This window comes from Ursus maritimus, unplaced genomic scaffold, assembly GCF_017311325.1.
Source record: "Ursus maritimus isolate PB19 unplaced genomic scaffold, ASM1731132v1 scaffold_5, whole genome shotgun sequence".
NCBI lineage: Eukaryota > Metazoa > Chordata > Mammalia > Carnivora > Ursidae > Ursus > Ursus maritimus.
The window spans coordinates 14,361,921-14,379,745 of NW_024426663.1; the positions used below are offsets into that span (position 1 = coordinate 14,361,921).

General features: G+C 36.6%; 1 long non-coding RNA gene across 1 annotated transcript in view; it reads right to left on the reverse strand.

The window, feature by feature from the left end:
* LOC103672201 overlaps positions 1-13,732 on the reverse strand; it is a 45,860-nt gene extending 32,128 nt beyond the window's left edge. Inside the window, exons 1-2 of the long non-coding RNA XR_571114.2 lie at positions 13,576-13,732; positions 13,013-13,120 (exon numbers count right to left, since the gene is read on the reverse strand). This is a non-coding gene — a long non-coding RNA (uncharacterized LOC103672201). The remainder of the gene's footprint in view (positions 1-13,012; positions 13,121-13,575) is intronic.
* Positions 13,733-17,825: the final 4,093 nt, after the last annotated feature.

The window sequence follows — 17,825 nt, forward strand, 5'->3', positions numbered from 1 at the left end:
AATGGGTGTTATTAGGTCTAAAGGAAGTAGAATTAATATCACCTCCAAATGCTCAATACTGGTTAAGTTTAATTGCCCTATTCTATTTACATTGAATCCAAAAACTGGAAAGGGCTATGTCTTAGACAGCCAGGCTGCGCTACAACAAAATGCCATAAACCGATCTGTGCCTTAAACAACAGATATTTATTTCTCACAGTTCTGGAAACTGGGAAATCCAAGATCAAGGTGACAGCAGAAATGATTCTTGGTGAGTGCTCTCCCTGGCTTAGAAGTGTGCCCACATGGCCTTTCTTTACTGTGTGCTCATGGAGAGAGAGAGAGAGCTCTCATGTCTTTTCCTCCTTTTATAAGGGTATTACTTCCATCGTGGGAGTACCACACTTACAACCTCATCTAAACCTAAATATCTCCCAAAAGCCCTACCTTCAAATACTATCACATTGGTGGGAGTAGTGCTTCAACAAAAGAATCTTGACAGGTCACAAACATTCAGTCTCCAACAGTCCACAAAAGAGCTATAACCAAGTTCCAAAGTCAACGGAATGGCCAAAGAAAATAAGTTTATCTAGCCATTATTCACACAATGAAAATAAACAGAACCAAGGTAGTCAATCCAATCTTGCACCCAGAAATAGTATTACTCTTTGGGAAGCTTAATCTGCAAGTACACAGACAAATATTCTCTGTACTGCCTCCAACGTTTCTCACTTGGACCAGGAACTAGTATTAAAGTCAACAAATCAGGAAAAAAGCCTCCAAAGGTTCTACTAAACTCAAATGTCCCATAGGCAGGAAGTCAAAGCACAAAAGATTACATTTAATGCAAGCAAATGGTCAATTAATTGAAGAATATGACACCAAAACCACCTCTTAAAATCCACAAGAATATCAGATAATTATGTGATTGAGGGAAACTGGAAATGCAAGATACAAAATGGGTGATGTCAAAAAAGAAAAGAAAATTACAGGTTATTATACCAATTAGAGCTTTTAAAATATGTTTTAGCTTAGATATTTAGCTATTGCAGGGCTGTCATTTTCATTTGCTCAATCTACTGAGAGAAAACAAGGTACGAGAGGAGTTTCCTACAATGTCTGGTTCTTGGAATATAAAAAGAGATTTTAAAAGTATAGAAAGGGATAAGGAAATAAGTAAAACTGCCCTAAAACATGCTACTGACCCTAGTCCAAGCATAATATGACCAACATGGTTTTGCTTCAGGGTCAATCTCACGAACCTGGAGTTTACACTTTCAAGTCTAGTGCCTATTATGATGACGCCAACAGGAGATACCAATATCTTTGGTGTCCCAGGATAAAGTTATACCCCTACCCCTGGCAATAGAGGGTTTGATTTCTAAGTCTCAGTCTACCACTAGATCAACAGATAAATCACTTAATCCCTATGAAACTGAACTACCATTTAGCCAAACTGATGGAGAGGAAAAGGGGAACAATAATGCCCGAAAATAGATAGTGCATCATTTTGAAGAAGTGGCCTAGCCAGATATACTCATTCATTACATGAACCCCAACTAGTCCTGCACAACTTCTAATCTGTCTGCTTTCACTGGTTTGGGATGCCTAAGTGGGGATGAAGAGGTTAACTTGAATAATCATAATCTAAAACTAATTAGTCCACTGAAACATGTTACCCACCTAATCTTAAACAAGGATATTTATTCACTATATAAAAAATCAAAAGTTTCCATGAAAAAGAATAAAGTGTCTGGTAATACTGAATAATTCAAAATGTAAGACAAATATGTATAGACAAGATTTATTAACAATAATGCAAAATTTTATTTTTCATAATTTTTTGAAAATCAGTAATGAAATAAATTTTATTTTTATATATTTTGATGTTCATTAATTTTATTGTACTACACTTAATATATGATATATTATGCATTATAGTGTACTCCTTTCTTTCTTTCATCTTTCATGTTTCTGCGGTTCAATTTTTAAGACTTTATCTTTTGGAATAACAGTTTTAGATTTACAGAAAAATTGTGAAGAAGAGTTCCCGTATGCCATACACCCAGTTTCCTCTATTATTAACACCTTCACATGGCTTATTTTAGTACGAACTACTTTTATTTCCACTTGATTCTTATTTTTAATCAACATAACTGATATACTTGATAATATGATCAAATAGTACTAAAAAGCTGATAATCAGGGCGCCTGGGTGGCACACCGGTTAAAGCGTCTGCCTTCGGCTCAGGGCGTGATCCTGGCATTCCGGGATCGAGCCCCACATCAGGCTCCTCCGCTATGAGCCTGCTTCTTCCTCTCCCACTCCCCCTGCTTGTATTCCCTCTCTCGCTGGCTGTCTCTATCTCTGTCAAATAAATAAATAAAATCTTTAAAAAAAAAAAAGCTGATAATCAACTTCATCAGATCTAGCTGCATTCTTCCCCATGAATAACCACTTTTATCCCTTTAACTATTTCTTCTAGTTATTTAACTTCCATGTTTCTAAATAATATATTATACCTGAATTCCTTAAATTATCAATATTAGAAATTTTGATATTTTTTTCCCAAATGCTCCATCATATTGATCACAGACCCATCAAAATTAACTGCTGAGCAGTTTAGTATAATCAAATAATCCATCCATTTCATTTCTTCCCCCAGTTTCCATTATGGAACTTGCATCCTCTTGCTACAGTCTGCAGCTGGTAGCTTCCTAGGCTCAATGCAAAGCTGAAACTTCCTTTGCCAATCGCCTAAGTTGGATACCCTGTTTCTTGGGCCTTGGGACTTTTTTGTCTTTCGTGGGTTGCACCCTCAATTTCTTGGACTAGATCTTCCAGTCACCTCCTAAGAAAAGACTCCAAGGAGGTAATTTTTCAAAACTTTGTTTATCAAAACTTTCTCTCTTCTATCCTCACAATTGATTGATTGGCTGAATATAGAATTCTAGGTTGAAAGGCAGTTTTTCTCAGAATCTTAGTGGCATTACTTTATTGTCTTCTACTTTCCAAAATTTCTGCTGAGATGTATTATGCCATTCTATTAGCTATTGCATGTGACATGGTTTCCCAGCATTTCCTCTTTAATCCAACAGTGCTGAAATTTTATGAAGATTTGCTTTACAAGTGTCCCTTTTCATTCACCGTGTTAGGCATAATGCTAGGCACTCAGTGGGCCCTTTCAAACTGGAGACTCATGTTCTAGTATCTTAGTCTTTGCTTTCTATCTGCTAAAATGGTGTTGAATCTCTCATCTACTCATAACTCCATTCCCACATTTTACCAGAAATCCTTTGAAGTAATATTTTAAATGCATAGTCAACTCAATTATTAAGTCTAATGGCATGTATATTGACTTTGGAACATGGTCTAAAACTTCGGAATGTATAGCATTTCAGGCCAAATAATAAAACTACTTAAAGAAAACCCAATTACCTGGGTTGAAGTTACCCAGTTTTCTCCTCTCCCTCCACATATAATCACAAGATAGGACTGACTGAATAAATAATGAAACATTTGTATAATAGAACGTCATGTGATTATTACTGTTGTTCTAAACCATTTGAGAATAAGTGGGAGACATTATGCCTTTTACCACTAAATATTTCAGTGTGTATTTCCTAGGAACAAGTCATTCACATAATGCTTCTAATTTTATGAGCAGTAGATTGCAAGAACAAGATATGCTCTTGCTAAAATTAAGCATATACATAGAAATTCTGTATATAATATATCTACACCAGACATAGTCTGAAAAGGTTTAATGTAACAATAAGGCAGGGCCTTTTGGTAATATTCTTTCATCCTATGATGCAGACCCCATAAAGCTCTAGAGCATGGCAACACGGCTAACATCCAGAACATTTTCTAAAACCCAAATCAACTTACATTTTATAACTCATCTTTGATATGCAAAGAATTCTAATATGCTATATTTAGATGTTGGTTTGCTCTGTATGTGTGCCACCCCTTCTTCTTACTCTATTTTAAAAGCTGGAGCTGTCCTAATTTGTGAGTATGAAAAAGAAAAAAAACGACTACTGTATTTGGACTAGCTATTTAAAACACCTCAATGTAATTCTCTCCTTCATGTGTGTTTTGGAATTTTCCCCTATCAGAAAGCTTATCAGTGTCAAGATCTGAGAAATAAGAGGAAAGGAAATGTGGCTTACTGGAAGGTTATAACTGTGGTCACTTAAAAACTCTTTTCTAGTCTTTAAGTAAGGATTTGAAATAAATTCCATCCAAAAAAATTTTTTTAACTCTAAGTAACCAAACACCACCAACACACCCAAATTACCTAAGAAGAATTACCTTTTAAATAATCTCTCTCAAGTAAAATGCCTGTGATTTTTATTGTGAAATAAACATAGTTTGTCCAAGTAATCACAATGAGAATATTTATAAAAATTTGATAAGGTTTGAAAATTAATTTTAAGAATTGACACTGAATGTCAATTCAGTAAAAAGGTATCTGTAAGTAAGATCAAGTTCTCTCTTGAGTTAAACAGATCTCTAGAATATTTGGGATGGTTTCAAAGATAAGTACATATTGCAACATGATTAGTAGCAGCTTTGGGGTTTTGTGGCAAATGAAAGCCAGTGTTCCTTGCACTTAAAAGTGTTTAGTAACACCTTACCAAATGTAGTGGACATCTGTTGTTTGTGTCTTCCTGGCATCCACTAGGATCCTGCTCCTCTTTCACTCCATGTGGCTCTGGAGAATTTGTCAATCAGGAGGCCTTACTCTGACCTAACTTCAGGAGCTGGGACAGCTCCTGGGCTAGTCAATCTTTATACCTTCTGCTCGTCACAGATTAGTACATGGAGATAAACATATGACCCAAGCAAAACCAATCAGAGTCCCCTGATGAGAGGCAGTATATGGACCCCAAAGAGTCTCTCTTCCTCTAACCTTGACTTATAGAAGACCAGAGGAGTCTGGAGGTGCCAGTGTCAGTGGCCATCACTGATTATCACATACAGAGAATCTGCTAGAGAATGATGTCAATACCCTGAGGAATACCGAAGTGAGTGACAGAAGTCAAGAGAGCCTAGAAGTCTGTTGAGTCCCTGGATTCAGCTGTGCTAAGGCCACTTCCACACTGGGACTTTCTAGGTAAAAGAGCCTAATAAATTCTCTTTTTGTTTGAGTTAGTTTGAGTTGAATTTCTGTCTGTTGCAACCAAGCATCCTGACCGATCGGCAAGGTCTTTTCAAAACACAATGTATAGTTAGGGCATAACTAAGTACACTTGAGCTATGGTTGCCCCTAAACGGTACATCTGCCAAGTAAAGATTATAAAGTTATATGAATGGAATGGAATGGAACGTTAGTTTATTTTTTTTTTATAACTTTGCAAACAGTTCCAGTACTCAAATACAAGCAGCCCCAGACAATATACTGTCAAAAAGAGAAAACATACATGTGTGTGGAGGTAAACAGGGGAGAATAGGATAATAAATTCAAGCCAAAGGAGCATAGACACCCCTAACCTAAAAAACTTTTCAAAAGTCAGAGGTTTCATGTCTGTACATTACACAAAAGGCTATTAGATAATTTAGGTTCAAGTTTGAAGGTACTGTAGTTATAAAAGGAAGTTCAGAAAATGTACTGAAGAATGTAACTCAGAAGCTGAAAGACAAGTCTTGAAAACAGGGGCATGAAGTTGATTTATATCACATTCATGTTCTTGTATTACATTAAAATACTTCTTAACAAAATGTCTCATACTATAGGTTTGCTCTTTAGGAAAACCTGAAATATAAGAAGTATCCATTATAATCTTCAATACAATAAAGAGATTTATATACCCAATATCTACCAAGTTCTTTATATAGTCCCAAGGGTTATATACCTTTCCCTTCTACTTCTCTTAGAGAAATAAATATACTTTTTTACCACAATGTGAAGAAATCTCATTGTCCAAAGGTAGGTTGCAGTTATATAGGCTGGAACTCCTCTGTCACATGTCTAACATGCTCTCTTACAGAGCACACTCTATAAACTGATCTTTGGAGTCATTTTCCTTCTTGTTTTATCTTCCCCAGTTAACTCCTAGATCAGAAGAGATATGCATTTCTAGACCAGGGAAATCATAGAGGTAACATTAAATGTGCAACATTATCTTCTAATGATTTTTTTTCTCATTTCTCTTTATAAAAGCATCTGGCTTCTTTGTCTTACCTTTTCTTTTTTTTTATAATCATATTTTATTATGTTAGTCACCATACAGTACATCCCTGGTTTTTTATGTGAAGTTCGATGATTCATTAGTTGCGTATAACACCCAGTGCACCATGCAATACGTGCCCTCCTTAACACCCATCACCAGCCTATCCCATTCCCCCACCCCCCTCCTCTGAAGCCCTCAGTTTGTTTCTGAGAGTCCATAGTCTCTCATGCTTCATTCCCCCTTCTGTTTACCCCCCCTTTCTTTATCCCTTTCTTCTCCTACCAATCTTCCTAGTTCTTATGTTCCATAGATGAGAGAAACCATATAATTGTCTTTCTCTGCTTGACTTATCTCACTTAGCATAATCTCCTCCAGTCCCGTCCATGTTGCAGCAAATGTTGAGAAATCGTTCTTTTTGATAGCTGAGTAATATTCCATTGTAGATGTGGACCACATCTTCTTAATCCAGTCATCTATTGAAGGGCATCTCGGCTCCTTCCACGACTTAGCTATTGTGGACATTGCTGCTATGAACACTGGGGTGCATATGACCCTTCTCTTCACTACGTCTGTATCTTTGGGGTAAATACCCAGTAGTGCAATGGCTGGATCATAGGGTGGCTGGCTTTTTTGGGACGCCACACTGTTTTCCAAAGTGGCTGTACCAACTTGCATTCCCACCAACAATGTAGGAGGGATCCCCTTTCTCCACATCCTCTCCAACATTTGTTGTTTCTTATCTTGTCAATTTTTGCCATTCTAACTGGCATAAGGTGGTATCTCAAGGTGGTTTTGATTTGAATTTCCCTGATGGCTAATGATTTTGAACATTTTTTTCATGTGTCTGTTAGCCATTTGTATGTCTTCATTGGAGAAGTGTCTGTTCATATCTTCTGCCCATTTTATGATTTGTTTATTTGTTTCTTGTGTATTGAGTTTGAGAAGTTCTTTGTAGATCTTGGATACCAGTCTTTTATCTGTAGTGTCATTTGCAAATATCTTCTCCCATTCCGTGGGCTGCCTCTTAGTTTTTTTGACTGTTTCCTTGGCTGTGCAGAAGCTTTTTATCTTGATGAAGTCCCACAAGTTCATTTTATCTTTTGCTTCTCTTGCCTTTGGAGATGTGTCATGAAAAAGTTGCTGTGGCCAATGTCTTACCTTTTCTTTTCTTTTTTTTTTTTTAAGATTTTTTATTTATTTATGTGACAGAGAGACAGCCAGCGAGAGAGGGAACACAAGCAGGGGGAGTGGGAGAGGAAGAAGCAGGCTCATAGCGGAGGAGCCCGATGTGGGATTCGATCCCGGAACGCCGGGATCACGCCCTGAGCCGAAGGCAGACGCTTAACGACTGCACTACCCAGGCGCCCCCGATGTCTTACCTTTTCTTAATAGTGCCTCACAGTGCCTAGCACAAAGTGAGTACTCAGTAAATGTTAATTAAATGAACAAATAGAACATTCCAAGGTAAAGGGTTTGAAAATGAACTGCTATTTTAAACTGGGAGCAAACTGAAGGTCTCAGAAGTTAGGTGATGATCCAACAACACAAAGCCATTAGTGTTAGTCCCAGACTAACTCTCTTGATTCCTAATCTAATGTTCATCCACTAAACCAGAGTTTTTGAACATTTTTAAAAATAATGTCCACATGAGAGACATGTTTTCAGGGTATAACCTGAGATGTGATGAATTCTAAGATATTACTCACTATAGCCCCCACTCTAAGAATAGCAAGTGCTTTTTAAAAAAATAATTAGCAAACACATCTGTATTTGAACTCTTCATTAATCATAAATTTTGGGGGATATACCTTAAAACAGATGGTGACAAACTAGTGTGTTAAGAGACCAAAGAAGCTGGAATCGTTACACTAGACTGGGCTAATACGTACACGTCTTTTCCCTGAGAACACTGAAGCCACTTCCTCGATTTTATCTCAGAGTCATTCTTCTTGAGCTCACCAGATCTTGAGTTGCTGTGTTCCTCTGTTCTATACTCCTTGGTTATGTTATATTCCTCCCTAGATTATACTTGGAATTGAAAATCATATTATTCATTTTTGTATCACAAGTGCCTACCCTAAAGCCGAGCACTCAATAGTCAGTTTATAAGACAAGTAAGGACAAGTAGATATCCACATGCCCAATGATGAACTTAGACCTTTAACTCAAATGAATCACAGACTTAAGTCTGTAAGACTTAATGTAAGAGCTAAATAGAAAAAAATATAGGAGGAAATCTCTGAGACCTTAAGTAAGGGAAAACTTTTTTAGATATGACACCAAAAGCACATTCCATAAAAGAAAAAATTAACAAACTGGACATTAACAAACTTTAAAATTTCTGCACTACAAAAGACGGCTTTAAGAAAATAAAAGAGACAAGGAACAAACTATGAGAAAATATTTACAAAACACATCTAATGAAGAATTTATATCCAAAATTATACAAATAACTCTTAACAACTCAATAATAAAAAGACAACCCAAAAATTTTTTTAAGAGAGAGAGTGTGTACATGCAAGTGGAGTGGGGGAGGGGCAGAGGGAGAGGAGAGAGAGAATTTCAAGCAGACTCCACTTTCATCATGGAGCCCTACGCTGGGCTCAACCTCATGACCTCTAGATCGTGATCTGAGCCGAAACCAAGAGTTGGACGCTTAACCAACTGAGCCACCCAGGAGCCCCAAAAGACAGCCCAATTTAAAAATGGGTAAAATATATGAGTTGTTATTTCACTATAAAGTAGATATGCAAATGGTTAATGGCTAATAAAGTCAGGAAAAGATGTTCAACATTTGTAGTCATTAGGAAAATGTAAATTAAAATAAGAATGAGATATCATTTCACACCCATTAGAATGGTTGTAATAAATAATGCAGATAATTATAAATGTTGATGAGGATGTGGAGAAATGGGAGCCCTCATACATTGCTAGTGAGAATATAAAATGGTGCAGACACTTTGAAAAACAGTTTGGAAGTTTCTCAAAAAGCTAAACATAAAACTACCAAATGACCCAGCAATTCTACTCCTAGATACAGACATAAGAAAGATTTAAACGTGTCTATACCATGACTGGTATGGAAATTTTCATTGCAGAATAGAGAAATGTTGATAATAGTCCCAAACTGGAAATGACTTGAATGTCAATGAACCAGTAAATGGATATACTAAGTGTGGTACATCCATATAATGGAATATTATTTGACAATAAAAAGGAAGAACTACCAACACATGCTACATCACACATAAACCTCAAAAACATTATGTAAAGAAAAAGAAGCCAGACACAGGATACCACATATCGCATGCTTCTATTTATATGAAGCACCCAAAAAGGGCAAATTTATAGACATAAAACAGATTGGTAGTTGCCTGGGCTTGGGAGTATTAATGGGAATAACTATAAATGGTCATAAGGGATCTCGTTGGGAAAATGAAAATGCTCTAAAACTAATTTATGGTGATGGCTGCACTGCTCAGTGAAGTTACTAATAATCATTGAATTGTACACTTGAAATGGATGGATTTAATGATATGTAAAATACATCTCACCAAGTTGTTTTTAAAAAGGAAAAGTGAATGAATCATTGCCTCATTTATACCCCTTGCAAAGATCCTTCTCTCCGTTGTCATTTAGTATTCCATTAAATGGGTACACCACCAATTTCCAGAAGTTCTCTACTCCCCTATTTTTAAAATTCTTACCTTCCTTCCCCCCCACTCTTCAACAAAAACTCTCTCAACAGCCCTTAGTACATTTTAGCATATTTGCCCCAGTCCTTCCATTCATAGCAAGAAAACATGGGCCCTTTGCAAGCAGCTCATTCACATTTTTATGGAGTCCTTATTCAGTTCAGTTACCTTGCCCTCAGAATGCTAACAGTCTGATGGAAGAGATAGAAGATTCACAGAAATAACTATGAAATAGAGGTTCTGACAAGATCCTACTAGACGCAGATGGGAAAAACCAAAAAAAAAAAAAATCTTTCTGGAAGAGGGGTCATCTGAATGAGACAATGCATGACAGTCAGAATCCCTACAAGTGGAAATGAGCAGTACAAGACTTCCATGACCAGGGCCAGTGGTGAGGACACCTATTCTGAGTGCTTTCAGCTACAGATCTTTGTTCCTGATCTTTCTCTTTTCAAACCAAGTTTACCTGCTATTGGCTCTGTTTATCATGCCTAACTAGTCAAACCTTGGCAGACAAAGAGCCAAAGTTGAAGAAATAAATGAAGTTTCATCTGAGCCCTGTGATTGTCATCTCTATATCATCAATACATAATTGTGTCTCAGAAGTTACTATTTCAAAAATGCTGTTTTTCTCAAACTTAAGCTCCTGATACCAGAGATAGTGTCACAGAGGGGAGGACTAAAAGAACAGTAGGAGGGAAAGTCCTGCTAGAACTCAAGCATTAGAGCTCTGGAAAAAGACACCTTGTTTACTAATAAACATATCAGCCATATGGATACAATTTCCCCTGATATATATGTAAATCAGAAATCAGAATATAGAATCTTATGTTTGACCATTAAAAATCAATCCTGGCTTCAGTGGGAAGCCCACTGAACCATAAGTTTGACCAGACAGAATCTGATGAATCACTGTATGGAAAAATATTATTCAATTTGCTTCTTTAGTTCCAAAGCATTCTTAGATTTTGAGCAACACATATATGTAAAGTGTGACTATTTTCAATATTTCTGTTCTTTATTATTCATCATGCAATAAAAAGATTCCGCCATTAAGTAAATACTTATGGAGTACCTACCATGTGTCAGACACTGGGCAAACACTGATGAATGAGGGTAAATACAGAAAAAAGATGTGAGGAGCTCAACTACAGTCCAATGTTTACAGAAGTACAGTCTGTGGACTACCTGCATCTGAATCACCTGAAAAGCTACTAAACTGCAGATTGCTGGGCTCCACATCAAACCAAATGAATCAGAATCACTGTGGGTAGAGCTCAGGAATATACATCTTAACAAGCTCTATGGGTGACTGTGCACAGTGAGGTTTAAGAGTCATTGTGCTGGGTCCCAGAAAGACTCACTCACATCACAAACAAGTATAATACAGTAGAAAAATAGATGTCTCCATTAGATTCAGTGGTAATTATGTGCCATAATGCGCTTGTATAGTATTCTTAGTACCAATAATTTTCACATGAGCTTTTAGAATAAAGTCTCCAAAGAAGCTACTATAAAATTGTAAATACTATGAAATTATCACTGTTAAAGGTAGGCACAAAAGAGGATGAGACTGACTCACTAGAGTCAAGAATATTAGAAAAAATATTTCAGTTGTGTCATAAGGCTAGAACTTTAAGCTGGGCCAGTTTTAAGGCTTTGTCTTAGGATTCTGTCAGTATCACACTCAAGAATTCAATGAATGAAACCGCTGCTACCACTGATCCTACAAGGGGTTGGCTTCTGCCATCCACTCTATAGCCAGCAAAACGATGCCTTGCCCAGCCTGTTTCCTTCCACAGCTCACTTATGACTCAGGGTCTTCCCTAGTGCATCAAATTGGTAACACTCCGGTTTCCTATCTAGACATTAGCTACAGGGGAGACTGGGAAAAGTCACTTTTTGTTTTTATGCTACCTTGCGGAGGGGAAATTCATAAGGCAAGAAACCATCAAAACATGGAGTGGATGGTCAAGAGATACTAAACTGCTATACTGTCGTATGTCTACCACACAGTCCATCTCTAGGACCTAGGCTTTTAGCTCTTCTGCTACCCTGCTTATGATGGTGACCAGGGGGATAGAGGTAAGCAATTGTCTCATTGACCAGATCTGGGTCATGCATGGAAATTAGGAGGTTTTCTTACTCATTCCAGCTGCTTTAACAAAAATATAATAAACTGGGTAGCTTATAAACAACAAAAAATTTTATTTCTCACAGTCTGGAAGCTGAGAGATCCAAGATCAAGGCACCAGCAGGTTCAGTGTCTGATGAAAGTTCACTTCATGGTACACAGACTGTGTCTTTTTGGTGTGTCCTCACGTGGCTAAGGGATCTCCCTGTGGTCTCTTTTATAAGGGCACTGATCCCATGGAGCCCTCATGACCTAATCACTTCCCAAAGGCCCTGCTTCCTGATACCATCACCTTGGGGATTAGGATTTCAACATCTGAATTTTGCAGAGACATAACCATTCAGTCCATTGCAGAGGTGTTTGAAAGAGGCAGGGATGAGCACTTCACAGAGCGTATTATAACCCTTGAAGGGATTTACTGTAACTGTTTCCAAAGCCCCCACCCCCACCCCTTTAACCATACCCTTACCTAAATAGTCTGAACTGGGTCCTGGCACAGGTGGTGGGAATGCGAGAACTGTCCCCTTTGCTAATTACCAAAGGTCACAGAAAGTAACCGAATCTGTTGATCATCTGCTTCAGAAGTCAGCGACAATCCAATATCAAGTATGCTAGGACCCAATTCTTCATTTTCCACATACAAATTTCAGCAGCACGCAAATGGAAAATACCAAATAATTCAACAGGTCAACTAATGTCATTACCTGAGGTTATATCTTGAAGATAACTTGGCAAGCTTATCAGGCAGCAGACCAGCTCAAATCAAAACATTGTACATGGTCCTTATTAAAGTTCTATCAAAGAAGTTCTAAGTATTGATTCTTATCAGTGGAATTTGTCTTCTCTGCTTGTAATTTAAAAACTAGGAATTCAACAGAATGCTTGTCTAAACATTTAAAGAGATAAACTCCACACAGGGTGGGGTGAGTTCCCCTAGGTTAGGATGTTCGATTCTTATAAAAATGTCAACACCTGCAAGCGTCATAGATTATACCTCAGTCTCTCTCCATGAACTTTAACATACCTCCTTCGTTCTTGATCTCACATTAACTTTTCTTGGTCAGATTACTGACATCTGAAAAGCTGCTCCAAAGGGTAGAATAATAAGAAGCTATGTACTTTACTTTTGCTCCTAGGGAAAAAAAAAATAAAAAGATTTATTCATGGTCAGTGTAAGAGTCAACCATACAATCATATAAAGAATATTTTCAACTTTTTCAGTCCTTTAGAATATATTGTCCACTGTATGGTATTTAATGTTCTGATGTGAAGATTCTCACAAATAATATTCTTTACTGATTGAAAAAAAAATGTGCAGTCTACAACCAAATACTCTTCCATTTATGATATAATAAAAAGTCCACAGCACATGAAGTTTTCTTTTTTGTATTATATACCAAGAAACTCAAAGCTAAATTTAGTGCTCAATTTCAATAATTACTATTAGCTGGTTTTTAGATATAATTAACTTTTTCCTTTATTATTTGGTTCCTATTCCTTTAGAGGTGTGTTATTAATTCCAAAGTCTCAAATTCTTTTTTTCAATTTATATTTCTATTGGTTGAGTTAAACATAAAAGTCACTTACTTTAACTGTAGTTTGATAAGTTTTCATAATTGTATGTAGTCATGGAGCCATCACCACAATCAAGTTACAGAATATTTCCAGGGATGCCTGGGTGGCGTGGTCAGTTAAGCATCTGCCTTCGGCTCAGGTCCTGATCCCAGGGTCCAGGAATCAAGTCCTGCCTCGGGCTCCTTGATCAGCAGGGAGCCTGCTTCTCCCTCTGCCTGCTGCTTCCCCTGCTTGTGCTCTCTCTCTCTGACAAATAAAGAAATGAAATATTTAAAAATATAAATAAATAAATAAATAAAATATTTCCAATCACCCTAAAAAATTTCCTCTTTGCAGATGATCCCCTCCTAGCCTCAAGCAACCACTGATCCACTTTGTTACTATAGTATTACCTTTCCTAGAATTTCCTATGAACAGAATCATATAGAATATAATTTTATGGCCTCTTTTACTTAGCAAAAAGTTTTTGAAATTCATCCATGCTGTTGTACACCAGTATTTTGTTCCTTTTGTATTGTCATTTAGAATTTCATGGTATGGTTATACCACAACTTCTTTATCCATTAACCAGTTGATGGATAATTGGATTGTTTCATTTGAGGCTATTATGAATAATGTGGCTATAAATGTTCACATACAAGCCTTTGTATAGATACATATTTTCATTTCTCTTGGCTATATAACTACAAAGTAGCAATACTGGGTCCTATGATAAGTATATGCTTACTGTCTAAGACAGTGCCAACATGTTTTCCAAAGCAGCTGAACCATTTTGCAATCCCACCTACAATGTATGAGAGTTTCAGTTGCTCCAAATCTTTGTCAACACTTGATGTTGCCAGGCTTTTTAATTTTAGCCTTTCTAATGAGTGTGTGTTGGTATCTCATTAAGATTTTAATTTGCATGCCCTGATGACTAGTATCGTTAAGCATCTTTTCATGTGCTTATTGGCCATTTTTGTATGTTCTTTTTTGAATTGTCTGTTCAAATCTTTTGCCTATTTTTGGTTAGATTGTTTTCTTTTTATTGGTCATAAGACTTCTCTTTATATATCCAAGCCTTTTGTCAGATACCTTCTCCCAGTCTGTGGTGCCTTTTCATTTTCTTAACAGTGTCTTTCACGAAAAAGAAGCTTTAAATTTTTATTTATAATTTTTATTTATTCTTATTTAAATATTTATTTAGTTTTCTTTTATGATTCATGATATCTCTATCTATCTAAGAAACCATTGATTAACCCAGGCTTTCTCAAACTCTGTACTACTGATATATTGATAATTTTTTGTTGTATGGGCCTAGCCTGTGCATTGTGGGATGTTCATTTGCACGCCTGGACTCTACTTAGATATCAATAGTATGTTCTTCACACCAGTTGTGGTAATCAAAAAAAAATCTCCAGACATTACCAAATGTCCACTGAAGAACAAAACTGCCACCCATTGAGAACCACTGGCTTAACCCAATGTCACAAAAATTTCTCCTATTTTGGTGTGTGGGGGAGGGATAGGAGTTTCATAGCTTTAAACTCTTAAATTAAGGTCTATAGTCCATATCAAGGTAATTTCTATATAAGGTTGAGGTAAGGATCAAAGTTCATTTTTTCCATAGAGATATTTAGTTGTTCTAACACCTTTGTTGAAAAGACTACCCTTTCCCCCACTGGATTACCTGGGCACTTTATTTGAAAATAAATTAATCTTGGGGTACCTGGGTAGCGCATTCAGTTAAGTGTCTGCCTTTGGCTCAGGTCATGATCCCAGGGTCCTGGGATCAAACCCCACATCGGGCTCCCCACTCAACAATGAGCGTACTTCTCCCTCTCCCTCTGCCCTTTTCCCCAATTTATGCTCACTTTCTCTCTCTCTCTCTCTCTCTCTCTCTCTTTCTCTCCAATAAATAAAATATTTAAGCTTGTCAATCTCTTATTTTCTTTAATAAACTTTTTATTTTGGAATAATTTTAGATTTGCAGAAAAGGTGCAAAGACAGAATGGAGAGTTCCCATACACTCTCACCCAGTTTCTGTTTCCCAATGTTACCATCTTACATTACTGTGGCACATATGTCAAAACTAAGAAACCAACATTGGTACATTGCTATTAATTGATGGCCTAATTTGGATTTCCCCAGTTTTTAAATAAATGTTCTCTTTCTGTTCCAGGATCCAATCTAGAATACCACATTGCATTTAATCATCATGTCTTCCCTCTCTTCTCTAGTCTGTGACAGTTTTCAACCTTTCCTTGTTGTTCATGGATGACCTTAATGGTCTTGAGGAGTACTGGTCAGGTATTTTGTAAAATGTCCCCAAATTTGGTTTATGTGATGTTTTTCTCATGATTAGACTGTACTCATGGGTTTTCAGAAAGAATGACACAGAGGTTCCATATACTTCTTACCACATAATGTCAGGAGATACCTGCTATCTACATGGCATCACTAATAAGGTTAACCTTGAAGTCAGTTTTCTTTTTTAAAAGCCAGCTAGTATTTTCATTGGGACCATAATGACCCTATGTACCAATTTGGAAGAATTGCCATCTTAATAACATAGTTTATCTCTCTACTTATTTAAATAAGTCCTTATCTCCCTCACCTCCTCCAGGCATGGATTTCTCACCAGGACCTGTCTGCTTCTGTTCACTCCCCTGGACCATCAAGTAGCTGCTTTTTATTGTTATTATTATTCACATATTCAAGAGTCTATAGTTATAACTTGGAAAAGGTCAGCTCAGTAAGATCTAATTCAGCCACTGAAAGCAAAATCTCACATTGCCTCAGATACTTTTTAAGGTTGAAAGGGAAAAATAATTTATATGGTTGTCCTTAAAATACCCTTAGACTAGAATCTTAATCACAATCTGTGCTAAACCAATCTGCAATCTTAAAGTTCACGACCAATTAGCAGACCTACAATCTATGATCATGAAACAGAGCTTCTGTGTGAAATGAATTTGACTATATGAAATTATGACTTCATACTTAGTTAAAATTCCAAACTCTAAAATTCAAACACAAGAGAATCATATTAAAGTCTTAGTAAAATTATTCAATGCTATCCATGATGTTGTAAAATGGGCATAATTCTATAGAGTAATATATTTTTAATGGTAATACAGTTTTAACTAACTCTTTTGGAAAGCAAATGCATATGAGCCTTAAAATTATTCATAACTTTGGGGCGCCTGGGTGGCACAGCGGTTAAGCGTCTGCCTTCAGCTCAGGGCGTGATCCCGGCGTTCCGGGATCGAGCCCCACATCAGGCTCTTCCACTATGAGCCTGCTTCTTCCTCTCCCACTCCCCCTGCTTGTGTTCCCTCTCTCGCTGGCTGTCTCTATCTCTGTCAAATAAATAAATAAAATCTTAAAAAAAAAAATTATTCATAACTTTGAGTAGTCCCACTTCTGAGACTCTGCCCTATGGAAATAATGCTAAATAGAGTCAGAGGGAAGAGTGACCCTTATGTACAAAGATTTCCACCAAAGTGTTATTTATAATATGAAAAAAATTGATACTACTTAAATGTCCAATAAGAAATTATTATAGTCACACAGACACAAGCTTTAGTAACTCTATAATATTAAGCAAATGTATATGCTGTGTGAGCTCGACTCTAATTTTTTTTTTAAGTATAGAAGAAAAGCTTAGAAGTTAATATACCATATTCTTAATGATGGCTAGTGGAACTATAGATGTTTTCTTTCTCTTCTTCCTGCTTACTATTTTTCTATAGAGAGCCAAGAAAACAATAAGATCTTTTTTAATCTTATAAAAATTTACCTTATTTTTTAATTTCTGAGCTGGGAAATTTAGAAAACTGGTTCACCTCTGTACTTCACTGGTAAGGAAATTTTTGTTACTTCTAAGGCTAAGAAAATAGGCATGGGTCACATCAGCAATATTTAATTAAAATACTTTTTAAATTATTAGCCTCAAACGAGCTTAATTTTAATATGAATGTTCTAGAACCTGGAAAATGAAAGGAATTTTAGAGTTGTGTTTCCAATGAATATTTCAAATGATGAATAAAAGTGGAGTTTTATTCTAAAAACACTTCCCAGATATGAGATTTAAGATGCCTAGTTAAAAAGCTCCTTGTTCCCTTGTTACAGTTACTAACGCTTGTTTGTAGTTGCCCAAACAGAAATGGTAAAGTACAATGTGATCTTCTACATTAGGACTTTCTGTTATAATTAGTCCACCTTTACTGTTCAAGTCTCATGAGCTAATGATAGAGTAGTAGCATTGCTAATTATCTAAT